Source organism: Diceros bicornis, chromosome 9 (assembly GCF_020826845.1).
Source record: "Diceros bicornis minor isolate mBicDic1 chromosome 9, mDicBic1.mat.cur, whole genome shotgun sequence".
In the NCBI taxonomy this organism is placed as follows: domain Eukaryota; kingdom Metazoa; phylum Chordata; class Mammalia; order Perissodactyla; family Rhinocerotidae; genus Diceros; species Diceros bicornis.
In genome coordinates, this window is record NC_080748.1 from 8,350,814 (window position 1) to 8,368,881 (window position 18,068).

General features: G+C 46.2%; 1 protein-coding gene across 4 annotated transcripts in view; it reads right to left on the reverse strand.

The window, feature by feature from the left end:
* Window positions 1-18,068, reverse strand: part of SPATA13 (spermatogenesis associated 13) — a 350,174-nt gene that overhangs the window by 129,036 nt on the left and 203,070 nt on the right. Inside the window, exon 1 of one of the 4 annotated variants that reach the window (XM_058547861.1) lies at window positions 9,093-9,239. The exons of the other annotated variants lie outside the window; for them this stretch is intronic. The gene's annotated coding sequence lies outside the window, so the exon portion shown is untranslated. Of the gene's footprint in view, window positions 1-9,092; window positions 9,240-18,068 lie in introns of those variants that run through there. 4 annotated transcript variants of the gene reach the window in all.

An 18,068-nucleotide genomic window follows, 5' to 3' on the forward strand; every position in this document is an offset into this window, starting at 1 on the left:
GAATTATTGTTGAGACTGGACACCGTATGTGTGTGCTCAGCACCAGCGCCTCACCCTGGCCGCCACGGCGTCTGTGTCTATGAATGAACAGTCCATCCCTTCATCTCAATGAGCATCATCATTATCCATGAGCTGACGTGACTTGTGGAGCAGAAGACGCTCTGCCAGGTACGCCCTATTTCCAAAGCCAGGTCTGGAGATGGCGTCTGCCTTTGGTCGGCTTAACACCGAGCAGAGCTGTTTATACTGATGCTGGTCAGCAAGGACAGGAATTGGAAATACAAATATAACCCAAAAGGGCAGCCTCAATCCACAAGCTGCAAGTTTATAAATCAGTCTTCTTACTCACACTTCCCATGACTTGTCATTAAAAAACTAAATGTTCAAAAGAAGCTGCCACTTTTCTTATTCAGAATTCCACTGTTTTATTTACTTAGTGAGGCCAAGGGTCTAAGACTCGACTTGGAAGGGAACTTCACACGATTAGCATCTCATTCCATGTCACAACGGTACAACAAATTACATCCTTCTGGCTCCATCCTATACCAACACACACACACACCCCTCCCCCAATACATCACAGCCAAGAACTGAGCTGGGCATAGCCAAGTAGCCAATCTTTTCCTAGGAAGAGTAGGATACTCCAGTGCCGGCAGAGTGGCCTAAGGACACACAGAGAGACACTCTCATGCCAGAGCTGAACCTGACTTGGTAAAACAAGTCGGCTCTTCAGTAAGATGAGCTAAGCAATCCACTCTGGGGGGTTCAGATTTGCTTTAGAAAAGTCAAAGTTAGAAAAAAGCATAGAAAGCAGGTCTGGCAGATCACATACCATTTTAAAGAATATTTTGTTTACCTTTCCTAGGGTATTTTGGATTACTTGTTAATATCAAATTTTTTAAATTAAAATGTATTTTTAACTTTTCTCATTTTAAATATATAATCCTTTTGATAACTGAAGCTGTAGATATTAATATATCCCCTCCTTCTTCATTGTCTCCAATGAGGGTTTGGAGGATGTTATTTCAGAAGGATCCATGGAACATTCAAGCAAGGGCAATTCCTTTGAAGGCCTGTATTTCTAAAGCCTATTCAGTCCATGGGTAACACGAGGGATAATGGAAGACCACACAATGGAGGCTAGTCTTTACCATAATACTGAGATACTTGTGTGCTGGCTATACAAAAGTTTCCCCAGTGGTGGATTTTCACTTAGTAATTGGGGAGTGGAACAAACATGGTGAATCAATTATTTCCATTTGCAACACACATTTAAATATACCAGGGCCAATCTAATAGTAAACATCAGTTACTTGCATGCCCTGCACAGCAAAGCAAAACCAAAAGCGTAATCTAGCTTTTCCACAGAAAGAGAAGAAATCATGAGCTCGAAATACGAATTCACCTTTCTCTCATTTGTTTAATTAATTGGCCATACTACTAGGACTGATTCTGGACTAAAAGAAACTAGAAGCCCACAGAACGTAAACTGGATCTCAGGTTTCATTCTGCGAGTACTAACTGTGGATCGTTTACTCCAATCTGCTGGTCCCGGGCAAACTGGACTTTAATACCTTGTCAGGATATTTTGGAATAATCATTGCATGGGGTTTGATTTAATTACTCTCAGCAGGGTTCAAAGAAGACCCAGGAAGTTCACATGAAAACTGTCCTTCAGATGTTCTATTGTTAAAAGTTGAGTAATTATGTCACCAAAAGAGACAGGTATAGAGAAGGCTGCAGTTATAAATCAAAACTGAAGGAAATACTTTATACATGCTCTATGCTTTATACTTTATACATGACAGAGAGAGACAGAGTCTCTCCACAGCAGGAAAAGATGGGATAAAATCTCCAGCTCTGTGTTCAGTGTAGAGCATGCGCTCATCAAGATTTCTTGAATTAATAAAACAATGAATGAAGGTTGATGGGGCCGGCCCCGTGGCTTAGTGGTTAAGTGCGCACACTCCGCTGCTGGCGGCCCGGGGTTCGGATCCCGGGCGCGCATCAACGCACCGCTTCTCCGGCCATGCTGAGGCTGTGTCCCACATACAGCAACTAGAAGGATGTGCAACTGTGACATACAACTATCTACTGGGGCTTTGGGGGAAAAAAATAAATAAATAAAAATCTTAAAAAAAAAATAAAACAATGAATGAAGGTTGAATAAATATGTGTGACAGGACAGAGTATGCAAAAAGATTATACGTTCTTTCAAATAATGGTTAGAAATACATAATTTATAATATAGGAACATTTAGATCATAGAAGACAGGTCAGGCGCCAAAGAGAGACCAAGTCTAGGGATGTACTGCATGTCTGAAAACTGGCATTTAGGTAAAATGATTGATAGAGTAGGTACAGAATCCTAGGGTTCCCATTCCCGTTCCCATTCCCATTCCCAATGTAAAGCATCACTACTTCATGATTTTAGAGTCTGGTTACATTCCAAAAATTCAAGTGTTTCTGTACAGAGGTGAGGAAATGGTGCCCAGTGCAGGGAAGGCTGAGGGTGGGGGGCGGCGGGTGGGGGAGGTGGGAGGGGTGGCGCCTGTGTGCTCTGTTTACAGCATGACCTCTGATCTTTGTGTAAAGGCTGCTTGAGAATTAGATGTGAAGATCCACTACATTTGAGGCTATTTCACCTGCAATTCTCAGAGCAAAAGCCAGGACCACCAGGAGGTCTCCAAACCAACAAGCAATGACATTCAACAAATACTCATCAAGTAACTGAAATGGCGCTGCTCCTCCTCCTCCTATCACAAAACCATGCGTGCCTCCACTGGCAGAGGAGCCTCCACCAGCAGCTGTGTAGTAAGCACTTACTACATGCTAGGTGTGAGGCACTGTTCTAAGTACTTCACAGGATTGACTCCTTTCATCCTCACAACAGCTATTGACAGTGGTTCTCAAACTTGACTGCATATGGGAAGATTCTAAAAATTCCAATGCCTAAGTTACGCCCAAAACCAATCACAATATTCGGGGGTGCGAGTAGGCATCAAATTTTTTAAAGATCCCCAGGTAATTCCAACACGCAGCAAAGTTTGAAACTTATCTAAGACATGGCTACCATTATACCTACATTTTTCAGATAAGGCAACTGAGGCCCAGAGAGGTTAATGCCTTCCCAAAATCATACAGCTACCAAGCAGCACAGTTGGGATATGAACCCAGGTTATCTGGCTACTGCCAAACACAAAGAAATCACAGCAGGTAATTTTACAGAAATAATATAAAATACTAGTATTGAATGTGAAGCGGGGTGGGAAAAGAAATTGTGAGGATGTACACTGGGCAAAGAAGTACAAGAAATGCAGATGAGGGCGATCTTAGTCCAACCACGTAGGAACACAGGTTACCATTCTCTGAAAAGATGATCATGTGGCCGTCAAGAGCAGCAGTGTAGGACCTCTGGAAAGCATGTTCTATAACAGTGGTTCTCAAACTTCAGTATACAAGAAAATCACCTGGAAGGTTAAAATACAGATTACTGAGCCCCATCCCAGAATTTCTAATTCAGTAGGTCTGGGGAAGAACCCTAGAACTGCTTCTAACAAATCCCCACGTGATGCTGAAGCAGAACCACTGCTCTAGGCACAGCGTAACAGTCACAAATGAGCTGGGAGCTGTAGATGAACCATTTGAGGGTCCGCAGAGTTACCAAGCTCAAGTCTCCACCTCTGCTTATTCTGTCCCCAGAGGTGGGAATGCCTCCTTCTGTCAGCTACTTCCCCAACGTGCTCACTCCTGTTACCATTTACCCCAGACTGTAGTTAGCTCCTCCTCCAGGAAGCCTTCCTGGATCCTAGGCCTCTCGTGCGCTCCCCTAACACCCTCCTCATAAACTGACTGCAACACCTGCTATGTGTTTTGAGACTTTGCTGTCACACGTCTACCTCTCCACTGGACAAGGTGAGCCTCCTCTTGAGGACACGGGCTTTTTCTGATCACTCTTTCCATCTTCAACACCTAGCACAAGGCCTGGTACATGAAAGGTGCACAATAAGTGTGCACACATGAACACCCCATCCCCCGGGAAGAGCAGAAATGGGGCAAACTTTTGAAGCAGAGGTTGTTTTTCTTTCAGCCATAGAGAGAGTCCCAACATACAAATTGGTTGTGTTTCAAAGTACATGTGTAAGTTGTTTTAGGACTTGGGACTCATTCATCTGTCTCTATGTCATATGTAGTGGCTAAGTACTAGGGCCTGACCTCAGAAACTTGTTTAACGTGACTGAATTGTAACTTTAACACTCAAGTACAAGACTGCTCACTGTTCCTATTAATATAGAATGATATCTATGAAAGACTGTGATCACAGTTCCAATACCAGGAACACATCTCATTCCTGGCCTCCTGTCCCCTCTGCTGTAAGACAACGAAATCTTGGACTGGCCCTCCCCCGGCACCTGCCCCAGATGGTAAGCAAAGATCCCAATTTCCCAGTTTCTTACAGGCTACCTCCTTCCACTGACACTTTTCCAGTCTGGCCATTTCAGACCTGTGTTCTACTTTTCTCCAAGGACAGCTTGCCAATCCTAGGACACCAACCATCTCAGTGTTGAGGGGAAGGCAGGCCCCTCCCTCTCCAGATCAGCCTCCCCAAGTCCCTCCCTCTCCAGATCAGCCATGTCAAGTCCTCCAACAGCTCCCCAAGCTGGCTGACTCCAGACAGGGAGGACGACGAGGGGTGTTTCCAGTTCAGACCTGGCAGGCTAGAGCAGAAGATATTTTGAGTCAGGTACATGGTCCCCGAAATTACAATGCTGACCTCTCATTTCTTCCACAATGACAGAGTGGTCCTGCTGCAGGGAAACAGGTGGAGGTTATTTCTGACCAAGAATTCAGGTCCTTTAAGGTCCTGGTTAGAGGAGGTAAGAAGCCTATGTCCTGGACATTTGAACACTGTCACCACAGGATGGGTCATTACCTGTGTCCACAGATGTTGACATCCCAACCACAGCAAACTGCCACAACCATGCATTAGAAATGCAGACCATTCTCTTTCCATTCCTGGCACTGCCACAGCTCCCCAGGGTTGTCTCAGGCACCACCAGAAAGCGCCATCCACACTCGAAGTGAGACAGAGCAAGGGCAGGCTTGGAACTTCCAGGAGCCCTCATACCGACCTTGCCCTGGCCCCTCCTCTCATGTTCCCACTCGGGTCAGCAAGCAGGAATCATCTAGTTGATAAAAGGCATGTGGGAACACTGCTGCCTGAGGGAGTGACAAGCCACAGAGGAGACAAGACACATGGAAGCATGCATGAGATCGCCTGAGCCATGCAGCCCTGCACTCAAATCTCCGTCTTGTCATTTACTGCAAGCTCTGGCCACGACAACATCCCTGAACCTCCATTTCTTCAACTGTGACAGGGGAGCAGTAAAGCCAAACTTGATCTTCAGTTACAATGGTCCTCATGTGAACCACAGCACACAGGCAACAAACGACCTGAGCGAACGTTTCCTCAATTCTCCCAAGGATGGTACATAACCACCCACCTCATTCTAGAAGCACAAGAGAGTAGTTAATTACACACAACACATACCTTGGGGCACCAGGTTTAATTCTGTCAAGAAAGGCTGACATGGAATGAGTTGAGCATCATGGGTAAACAATACCGTCCCATTCCCTGAGGGTTCCTGGAGAAAGGGATTAAACAGACAGGAAGGAGCAGAGCTGGGAATCAGGAGGGCACAGCGAAATCAGAGTCCAAGAGGAGATAGGGTTGGGCACAGCAGAGCCGACAAAAGAACTGACTTGACATGCTCTCCCCCGCTGCTGTTTTATTTGAGATGCAGAGATAAAGGAAGTCATGTGAGCACCTTTGTACTAAAGCCTTTCTCTCCACAAATGGAAAATACAATTAAATATTCCAGTTACTGATTTTCAAATTGCCACGTATTATACGATTCGCCTCTAGAAAGCAATGTATGCTTCATGTTCTTTCCTGGTGTTTTGGAAATAATAAAAATATTTCTTCCTAAAACATCTGAATTTATACTTCTGTGATTTTATGATCTCATTTATGCCATTACATATCTCAAAAGCAAACATTTTTTAAATGTTTAGCTTTCAGACAAAAAAAAAAAAGAAAAAAACCACTGACACTTTCCATTCTAAATGAATTCTTCCAATGCCTCTTAGCTCAGGAAGGGAAGGGGAAGGAAAGCTGACTGCTTTCAGCAGCAGGCAGAGGCCATGCCACCACGCCGCAGGGCAAGGCAACGAGAGCGCTGGCCCAGCGGTCCGCAGATCCGGAGCTCAGGCCAGCAATACTCTCCTGCTGCTGTCCCTCAGACACATCACTTTATTTCTGTAACCCAGTTTCCTCATCTGTGAAATGTAAGGTCCCTTCCAGTCATTAAAGTATAAAATCTTACCAACTCTCTGCTTCTGTATCTGCAAAAGTAGAAATACTTGCCTCCAACTTTCAGAAAGGTGAAGACTAATAAAAACATATTTAACAACGCTTTAAAATTGTATAATGAAATAGAAATAAACAAGACTATAAAATCACAGGGCTATCAGGGACCCTAAAGGGCTGGCCAGCTAAAGTGAAACTGAACTCGCAATGCGCAGAGGGAGACGGTCAGCAATGGTGTTTTTACGAAGCTTTCTTCTGGGCATCCTGTCGCTAAGAGGGCCAGTGCCTTCTCTTCAGGAAAACCGACTGGAAATGAGCACGAATTCAGTCAGCCCAGGCAGTGTCCACAGGCTTTCTGGGGGACATTAGGCATTGGGTTTTCCCCATACACTGTTCTACAGGAATAGCTATTATGCCTTCGACAGGTGTAAACTACAGAACAAGTAAAATGTGCAAATAATGACCTCACTTCTAAAGCTGCAATCCACCCCACGTCTGAGTTCAAAAGGTCCCATGGCATGGAGGCTTGGTCGCCTGGTGAGAAGGGCCCCACCACTACACAGCCACCAGAAACTGGGCCTGTTACTTAACTTCTCTGAGCCTCTCTTTTCTCATCTGTAAAACAGATAGTAACAGTATCTACATTACAGGGATGTGAGGAGGATTAACGAGTTATTACTGCACGTAAGGCCCTCAGAAGAGTGCTCGGCACACACTAAGTGTTCAATAAATGCTACCTAATATTCATATTAATACCAACACTAACATGATTCAACAACTATGTATACCACTTCAGTAAGAAAACAAACAGAAACAGGAGCAGATGGGCGGTCCTGAACCCAGAGCACTCCTGGGGAAATGCAGCTGCTCACTGCCTCCTCTTCCCCCCACCTGCACTTTCCTCCACTTCCTGACCTTCTGCAATAATGATGTCTGCAAGGTAATGGCGGGCTGATTGGAAAGAGGTGATGCAGTAGGAATAATCACAACCAAAGGAACTGAAGCAGGGCGTGCTGTGGCGGCAGCGGGAGGCTGTGGCTAGCAAAGCACTTGTCAGGGAGAAGTAGGTAAGAGGCAAGAAAGGCCGATCGGGAGAAACTGAGGAGAAAATGAAGACCCTGCACATGCATGCACAGGAGCACAAATAGAAAAGGAGATCATCAAGATGGGTGGCAGGAAGATGGCAAATTTGAGGGCCAAAAGAGGTAGCTGAAAATGAGAATATTGGATAATAAGAAATAGCCAAATAAAACTCTAAACGATGGGGTAGAGGGGGGCAGAGAACAAGGCCCAGCAGCACTTGGAGGGATGCATAATTAACAGACACTCGGAGAACAATGCAGGGAGGAACTCTGGAAGATGGGGGAGGGGGAACATAAAGAGAAAAGGAGCGGGCCGTCCCCCTGGCTTAGTGGTTAAGTGCACGCGCTCCGCTGCTGGCCGCCTGGGTTCAGATCCCGGGCGCGCACCCACGCACCACTTGTCGGGCCATGCTGAGGCCGCGCCCCACATACGGCAGCTAGAAGCATGTGCAACTATGATATACAACTGTCTACTGGGACTTTGGGGAGAAAAAGGGGGAAAAAAGGAAGAGGACTGGCAATAGATGTTAGTTCAGGGCTGATCTTCCTCCCAAAAAAAACAAAACAAAACAAAAAAAAGAGAAAAGGAGGATTTGTTAGGGAAAGCGGAAAAATAAAATTGAGTGAAATGTCTGTGCCTGTCCGCAAAGGAGAGCAAAGAACTGGGAGACTAGGAGGGGTTAATAGGGAAGAAAATACCAGGCACCACAGAAAATGAGAAGGAGTGCAGAGAAAATCCTCGGAGAAAGGGGCGGATGATACGTGAATACGGAGAGCCTTGGTAACAAATGCTAAGTTCCAATTATGATACCAATTATGAACATTATTATCCAACGCAACGAGAGGGTTTGGTTTGGTTTGGTTCGGTTTTCACACTTGGGGGGGGGATTTACTTAGCTCTGTAACTTCGCACAGTCAGCCGGTGGCCCGCCAGCACAGGTCACCTGAGTTCCCCTGACGTGGGCAGAAGCGCTGGCTCCTATCTTCCAGGGGCTGGTGTCCCCCACCTCGTCAACAGAAACGGCACCAAACCGACTCTAGCAACTCCCTCCCTCCAACCAAGAGACGACAGACGCCTGGTGCCACTGACTTTCCCGTGAAAAGAGACCCAGTTGGGCCGGCGGGAGAAACTTGCTTTCGGAGCTAAGTTCTCCAACCGCATCCCTCTCGGTCCGCGCGACGCAGCGGCCCCGGGCGGGTGCTGGACGCACAGGTCACTCCGCCGGAGGGAGCTAAATATTAAAGGGGCTCCGGGCAGCACCGGGCCCCCCGCACCTCTGTCCGCCCTCCCGGCCCAATTTCGCAGGCCCGCCCAGGCGAGCCAGAGCGCGGGTAAAGTTTCAGGGTAATCCCTAGAAGGGCGGTGCAGGAGACGGCCTTTTCCAAGAACGCCGGCCGCACGCCCTCCCCGGGGCAACGCCGCTGGACGGGCGCCAGGGCGCCGAGCAGCCACTGCAGGGCGCCAACAGGTGGGCAGCGCGGCGGCCCCGAGAATCGGAGAGGAGGAAGCAGGGCGTCCTCAGGCTACGAAAGCCGTTGTTCGGGGCTAATTCCTCTCCCGGGGTTCCCAGCTAACAGCCCGAGACGCCCGCGCCCCGCGCCCCGCACCGCAGAGCGGCGCGCCTCCGGCGCAGCCTCACCTCACGCGGCTCCCACTCGGCGGAGCCTACAGAGTCAGCGGATCCAAGACGTCCCTGCGACCCAGGGCCGGTCCCGGCCCCGCGGAACTCCGAGCACGCCGGGCTCTGGGAAGAGCCTCCGCTGCCGTGCGCGGCCTCCGGGCTGGCGGCGGACTGAGCGACCACGGCAGAAAGCGCGGCGCTGAACCCCCGCCCGCGCCGCTGCCGCCGGCTCCCAGGCCACGCCCCCGACCCAGCCCCAGACCACGCCCCAACCCGGCTCTCGCTCCCCAGCCACGCCCCCGACCGACCCCAGACCACGCCCCAACCCGGCTCTCGCTCCCCGACCAGCCCCAGACCACGCCCCAACCCGGCCCTCGCTCCCCAGCCACGCCCCCCGACCCGGCCCCCAGACCACGCCCCCAGCCCGGTTCTCCCAACCCGACCCACCCCCGACCAAGCCCCCCGCCCGGTTCTCCCGACCCGAGCCCCAGGCCACGCCCCTAGTACGATTCTCGCCCGGGCCGGCTATCCCCCCAGGCCACGCCCCCGGCCAGGCTCTCCCCTAGGCCCCTATGCCTCCAGCCCAGCTACCTCCACCATCCTCCCAGCCATTCCGGACCCCTACTCCCAGCCACCGTCAGGATAGTGCCCCCGCCCCACGCCCCCGGCCCTGCTACACTAACCCCCGCCTCAGCTCCTCTTCTTCTCAGCTACCTTCCTCCCAGACCAGCTCCCTTCTGTCCACCCCCAGCGACTCCTGCATACCACCCCACCCCCTAGTCCGGCCCCCCTAAAGCGGCTCTCCCTCCCATCCCATCAAACCCCCAGCCTCGCCCACGGCGGGAAGAGCGGCCGCGTTGCCTGGGCAACCGCCCCCCACTGCCCACTTGCCCACCTGGGCCTGGAGGCCGAGTTCACTCTAGGCCAAGGCGCTGTGGCTGCGCTTTTCCGAGCACAGGAAACCCTAGGTGAGGATTTTTTAAGCTACCGGTGTCCCCAGGGCAAGTCTTACGTGGACTGTTTCGGCAAATGCACTCAAAGAACTCTCACCCTTGCTATGTGGCTCAAGGCCTGATCATTAATTGACGTGAAAACCGCAGAGCCAAGCGAACCCCTCTGCGTTGGGATCTGGACCCCAAATATTCCATGATTGTTTCCTGATATGCAACTAATGGAATTCATAAAATAAACATTCTTTTAAAAACTCTCGTTTTTTAGATAATTCGAGTGGTTATGATGAGCCAGCACTATTATTATAAACATGTATTGCTTTAATACCAAAGAATAACCACTATTTTAAAATTAAAGAACATGTAAAATTATTAAATTACCCATTGAAAAATCAAAATTAATTTTATATATGCTATTTTCAATAGTGAAAAAATTATTCTGTATGATACTCAGATGGTAGACACATGTCATTATGCTTTTGTCAAAACCCACAGAATGTACAACACCAAGAGAGAACCCTCAGGTCAACTGTGGACTCCAGTTAATAATAATGTATCAACATTAGCTCATCAATTGTAACAAATGTACCACACTGATGTAAGATGTCAATAATAGGAGAAACTGGCGGGGGGGGGGGGGGGGGGGGGGGGGGGGGGGGCGGCAGAGTTGAGGACATAGGTGGGAACTCTCCACTCAATTCTTCTGTAAACCTGAAATTGCTTTAAAAAACAGTCTATTAATTAAAGCACATACACCAAAATATTAATGGTAATTATCTCTGGGTAATGGAAATATGGGCAAATTTTTATTTTATTGTTTGAGTCTTTATTGAAATTCCCCAAATTTTTGACAATGAGCGTGTATTTTTAAAGTAGAAAAAGTATGATAAAAATAAACTATTAAAATTTCAGACATAGCATGAGAAGCTAATATCAAATATTCCCTTTTATTTCTACATTATATAACTTTAACAAAATCTGCATAAAGCTCTTATAAATGTTAAAAATGAAATCTATTTTAGTATTGTTACAAAAAGAATATCAAGGGCTAAATTGAGAGTTTTTTAAATTATCTCTAGAATTAGCACAAATCTGAGGAGAAAATTTTGATTTTTCTTTTTGAAAAATCTCTGTCTCAGAGGATCGTTTCTCCCTGCTTGGAAACCATTACTAACATTTACATGCAACACTTTTTCTAGTGAAGGTTGCCAAGAATACTATTCCGAGTTCTTGGGGAAAATAGGCCTGGCCCTCAGACAGAAGGATTTCTGTAATTGTAAAGCCTCGGCCTCGGCGTGTCTGCTTCCCTGATACCTGTGACCCTGGACAAGCTCTGTACCTTTTTGAGTTTCAGCTTCTTCTTTAGGGAAAAAGGAAACCTCCCTCTCTGGATTGGTTGGAAAACACAAAACTTTAATAATAAGACTTCTGGTACCTTAGCACATAGAGGTGCTTAATAATTATTAGTTCCTCCTTTAAAAAAATACATTTTTCAGGGTTTAGTGGGACTCTTACACTCCTGAGATAAAAGACATCTCCAGTTTTAGACTATTAACTTGTTGGAGCAAGGCAGGATGGTTCAGTAGAAAACTCACCGATCTGTCATGGAGAGACCGGGCACTCCAAACCCAGCACCATCGCTAGCTGTATGCATCAAGTGGATAAATCACCAAAGTTCTCTGGAACTCACTTTTCTAATCGGTTAAATGAGAGATTTGGACCAGCCCTCTCTAAGTTTCCTTCAGCTTCCATCATTCCACGGGGAATTTTGGTGTGGCTTCTGAGGAAAAAGGCCTAAATCTCCTATAGTGACCTCTCTCTCTCTGCCCTCAGGACCAGTCTTCACTCATGCCCTGCAAACAAAGCCGACATCAGCATTCTAGCTTCTCCACAAATGGAAACCTCTGAAGGTTTCTTGAAACGTTTTTCCTTTCAGTGATTTGCTGGTACCCAGCTCTGACTAGCAGCTTAAACTCTGACAATAGCAAATCCAAAGCTTTCGCCAAAGACTCATTGTAACATCACTGGCGCTTTCTGCAGGATAGTGTCCAGGGATAGAAACTACCATCTCTTACCAAATCTAAGGTGTGCTTTTTTTTCACATAATAACATCTCAGAAATTATAGTGTGTCTTTCTGTTAATATTTATTGAGCACTTAATATGCTATGTTCTTTACATTCATTATCTCCTTAAAGCCTCAAAGCAGCCCTTGAGGTACTATTATCATTCTTGTTTTATAGGTGGGGAAAGCAAAGTTCAGAGAAGTTGCATGAATTGCCTAAGGTCACACAGCTAGCAAATGATGGAACCAGGATTTCATTTCACGCTCCTGCTTTTAAACACTACGAAGAAAGCAGTAGTGAGAGTTCCTCCAAGGTTCTGAAGAAGCATTGCTCCTTTAGTCTGCTGAAAGTCCCTACTCCTTTGTGGTTTCTCAGGAGAAGGGGCAAGGGAGGAAAGTGTTATGGACTGAATGTTTGTGTCCCCCCCCAATGCATATGTTGAACCCCCAAGCCCCAATGAGATGGTTTTAGGAGGTGGGACCTTTAGAAGGTAAGTAGGTTTAGATGAAGTCATGAGGGTGGTGTCCCCTGTTGGGATTAGTGCCCTCATAAGAAGAGGAAGAGCCGCTGGAGTGTTCTCTCTCTCTCTCATGAGAGGACACAGCAAGAAGGTGGCCATCTGCAAGGCAGGAAGTGGGCTCTCACCAGACACTGAGTCTGCTGGTGCCTTCATCTTGGACTTTCCAGCCTCCAGAACTGTGGGAAATAAGTTGCTGTTGTTTTTTTTTGCGTGTGGTTGAGGATGATCAGCCCTGAGCTAACATCCGATGCCAATCCTCCTCTTTTTGCTGAGGAAGATTGGCCCTGGGCTAACATCCGCGCCCATCTTCCTCTACTTTATATGGGATGCTGCCGCAGCATGGCTTGACAAACGTTTGTCAGTGCGCGCCTGGGATCCCAACCCCCAGCCGCGGCAGCGGAGTGCGCACACTTAACCACTACGCCACCAGGCCGGCCGCTACGTTGCTGTTGTTGAAGGCACTGAGTCTGTGGTATTTTGTCATGGCAGCCTGAGCTGACTTATATAGAAGAGAAACTCCTTTCTTCTCAGTTTAGATTTTTTTCTTTGAGGAGCTTCCACAAAGTAACACTTCTGGCCTCTGGCCCCACCCTCTACAGCTGAAGAAGGAGTTACCTGACTGGTGGAAGGAATCTACTGGTCCACCTACCTTGATAGAATGGACTTAATTTATTAGTAATTTAATAGTAATTTATTAAAGCACTGAGGATTCACTCTTTTCTAACCTCTCCACCCAGACTACTGCAAGGAGCAGTCTGGGGTCCACGTCTCTGCCTCATAGCCAGACTGTCACCTGGATGGGGTGACTGAAGGGCCACACCTGGCTGGGCGAGCAGAATATTAGCAAGAATTTTTCACACAGACCTGAAGTCACATTCTCCAATTGACTTTATTAATAATGTTACTGACATTTTTATCTTCATCTGTCAGTTTCCTGCGTCTTGTTTCTTAACTGGTTGTGAAGCTGGGAGGTGGAGAAAATGGGGACTGGCTGGCCCACAGCTGCCCCTGAAGCGGAAGGTAAGACCTGAAGAGGACGAGCCTCTTCCACGCCAGCCCTGTGGCTTCCAGAAAATTGCTTAACCTCCCTATGGCTTTCTCTACCTATGACATATTGTGGTGAAGATTAAGTGTGATAACGTATGTCAAGTTGCTCCGTGCCTGGCAGGTGGTAAAATGCTCAGTAAATAGTGGCTGTCCTTATTGATTAGAATGGATAAGACGAGTTTGCTCTCTTTTATTCTACAGTTTATTAGAGCAGACATCTCTCTAATTTAAGCTTTCTAGGATGAAAGAATAATGTTTGGTACTTGTCAAATTATTTTGACACAGACGTATCTATTTGGGGGCCGGGGGGGGGGAGGACAGAGAGAGTCCAGGTAATTTGGGCAGAGAGAAAAAAGCATTTCCCTTGCTCTTTGCCCCGGGAGGCCTCAAGGCCGATGGGACTAGAGAGCACGGAGTAGGTGGGCCAGGAGCCAGGCCAGCATCCCTCTACAGCGCTCATCGGAGTGCTTTCACACCAGGATCTGGAGGGAATGTGATGGGCGGGCAGCCAGAAGAAAGAGGAGAATGAGCGGTAAAACAGTGCCCCAGCTTTCTAACCTACCCCCCTGAAGTTGCACAAAGCCACTGGGATGAGGAAGGAAGTAGCCCCTCTATAACCGCCTGATTCCAAAGTGGTTCTGAGAGCTCTTTAAGACCCCTCTGCCCCTCTCTGAACTGTGAATCTAGGATTCAAGAGGGTACGTTGACTAGACTGAAGAGACTTTTCCAGAGCAGTTCTCCATAAGCACAGTCTTTCTCTTTGCCTTAATCAAGCAACTCCTGAAATCCTTCTTTCTCTATTAAATTGTCAGGACTGATACCCTCATCTACCAGTTTTTGTAGAAAACTCCTTCGTCATGACACAGTATGCCCCTAATCCTTTGCATGATATGACCTCTACCCTTGGGGATGGAGCCCTGGCTTTGGGCACAGGCAGATCCGGCATAAAGTTCCCCTTTCACCTCTCACTAGCTGGGTGGCCTTGGATAAGCATTTTTGAACCTCAGTTTCTTCACTTGTAATTTAGAAATAGTAATACCTGCCCTGTGGTGGCGGGGATTAAATGTGATAATCTCTGTAAAGAGTTTAGAATACCTGACCTACAGAGAATATGTGACTCAAATGGCTGCTAGGAGTGCATACACAGGAAAATCGTGTCTGCCTGGTGAGCGCCAGTGTCTTTTTCAAGGCTCACCTCAAGCTCACTTCTTCCTGGAAGCCTTCCCTGACTTCCCAGGTAAGGTTCATTACTTCACATTCAGTGACACCCTAGGACCTCAGACACACTTCATTTTAGCACTGCCCAGAGATTAGGAGCTCCTCGAGGGCAGTAAAAAAAATATATATACATATATATATATGTGTATATATATATATTTTTTTAAGTGAATGCTTTATTTTTTAGAGCAGTTTTTGGCTTACAGAAAAATTGATCAGAAAGTACAGTGGGTCCGCACAGACCCCCCTTTCTGCCAACAGTTTCCCTTATTATTAACATCTTATGTCAGTGTGGCACGTTTGTTACAGTTAATGCACCAATACTGATACATTATTATTAACTCCAGTCCATGGTTTGTACTAGGTTCCCTCTTCCCGGTACCCAGTTCTATGGGTTTTGACAAATGCAGGATGTCACGTATCTACCACCACAGCATCTTACAGAGTATTTTCACTGCCCTAAAAATCCCCTGTGCTCCACCTGTTCATCCCTCCCTCCCCTCTAACCCCTGGCAACCACTGGTCTTTCTATCTTCTCCATAGTTTTGCCTTTTCCAGAATGTCATATAGTTGGAATTATACAGTATGTAGCCTTGGGTAGCACTAATTACTTCACATTTAGTGGTACCCTGAGACTTCAGACATGTTTGTTTTAGCACTGATCAAAGAGATTATGATCTCCTTAAGGACAGTATTTTTTTTCTTTTACTTGATTTATTTACTTTGAGATCTCCTACAATACTAGGTACATAGTAGGTACTAGGTAGTCAATAAAATAATAGTGACAATAATAATACACTATTAGTTAATATTACATGCTTAAAAGTATATTATACACATGAAGAATGGAATTTAAAACAAAAAAAAACACTGTTCCTAAAATCACGGATCTAACTATCTAGGCAGGCTGCCAGTTCTTTTTGGCTGGTTTTTATAAGTCCTTTAAAACAATAATTCTTTTCAACTCCAAAATTCTAACCAAACTCTTAATATCCTCCATAGCCCACAACTATAATTTGAGATGAATTGTGTGACCAGCTTTGAATTTCAGCTCTGACCAAACCTTTCCTTTTTAAAACCCAAGTTAATTCTTTTTTTTTCCCACTGACTTCAAAAGTGCAGGAGAACAGATGGGAAAGAGCAAGATGATTCACTGTTTACTTATAAGCAGCCTTTGAATAATGAGGAATAGGTTAAGGAGACAGTCATAGGGAATCTGCAAACAGAGGGTTACTTCACAGATCAGAATATTAACTAAGGAATATTCACAGTAAATTTTTAGACCTGGGCAGTAAGGGAGGATGAATAAATGGATATGCTAGGAACCTGAACTATAATAATAGAATCATGTTCTTAGAGGTTTAAGAAAACAGTGGTAAAGGCATACACGGACCAAAGGCACTTAGAGAAGTCCTTAGACAGAAACTTGAGGGTTCTGGCACTTTCTTGGACTTATTGCATTGTTTGAGACATATGAATTGCTTCCTGAACATTTTTCAGAATTAAACTGGTACTGTTTCCAATAATAAGTCTGAAATGGCTCATGATCATTATGATGGCTACTATCCTCTGGCCAGAGCATACTCTGCGCTTTACCTCCATGCCTTCATTCAATCTGCAGAATAAGAGCACAGGTTATGGTATCAGACAGAGCTGAATTTGAATCCCACCCTGTCACTTATTAGCTGAGGGACTTGGAGCAAGTTATTATTTTTTTTTTGTGAGGCAGATCAGCCCTGAGCTAACATCCATGCCAATCCTCTTCTTTTTGCTGAGGAAGACCGGCCCAGAGCTAATATCTATTGCCAATCCTCCTCCTTTGTTTTTTTTTTTTTCTCTTTTTCTCCCCAAAGCCCCAGTAGATAGTTGTATGTCATAGCTGCACATCCTGCTAGTTGCTGTATGTGGGACGCCGCCTCAGCATGGCCAGACAAGCAGAGCCTTGGCACGCGCCCGGGATCCTAACCCAGGCCGTCAGTAGCAGAGTGTGTGCACTTAACCACCAAGCTATGGGGCCGGCCCCAGAGCAAGTTATTTTATATCTCTTAGCCTCAGGTACTTAAAAATGAAAGTATAGCTTAGATACTGTGCAGTACATAAATCTGACATGTACAGCTGGATGAATGTGTGTGTGTGTGTGTGTGTGTGTGTATGGTGGACAGACCCTAAGATGACCCTCAATGATGCCCTCCTCTCGTTGTTTGTGTCTTCATATAAGCCACTCCCCTGAGTGCAGACAGAATCTGCCATTTTCACTTAACCAATAGAATATGGCAAAGGTGAGAGGAAGTCACTCCCATGATTATGTTATGTTATATAAAGACCCCCTCTTAGCAGACTGGAGGTAGAGACTCTTGCTGCTGACTTGATGAAGTAACTGGCCACGCTGGAAAAGCCCACATGGCAGGGAACTGTGAGCAACCTCTAGGACCTGGAGGCAGTCTCCAGCCAGGAGCCATCAAAACCTGGGGCTGTCAGTCATACAGGTGCAAGGCAATAAGTTCTGCCAACAACCTGAATGAGCTTGGGAGCGACTTCTTCTCCACTCAAGCTTTCAGATCAGAACATGGCCTAGCCTATGTCTTGATTGCAGCTCAGAGCTGAGGACCCGGCTAAGCTATGCCCAGACTGACTCTCCATCCACAGAAACTGAGAGAAAATACATATATGTTGTTTTAACCCACTAAGTTTGTGGTAATTTGTTTTCACATCACACAAAACTAATACAATATCAATGTAAACACCAGGCTGATCGAAATGTAGAACGTTTCTAGCACCTCAGAAGATGGCTTCATGTGCCCTCCCAGTTAGCAGTGCCCACGACCCCAAGGGTGAAGATCATTCTAACTACTATCACCATAAATTAGTTCTGTTTGTTTTTGGACTTCATATAAATGGAATCATGCAGTATGTATTCTTTTGTGTCTGACTTCTTTTACTTAACATTTTGTCTATGAGATTCATCCTTGTTCTGTGTAAGGCATTCTTTTCCATTGCTGTGTAGTAGTCCACTGTTTGCATATACCCTGTTTTATCCTATGTTGATGGACAATTAAGTTGTTTCCACTATCGATTACTATATTTCCACGAACATTCTTAAACGTGCTTTTAGTAGGAAAAAAATCACACTTCTTTTGGATATATACCCGGAAGTAGTATTGCTGGGTCATAGAGTTTGCATTTGTTTAAATTTGG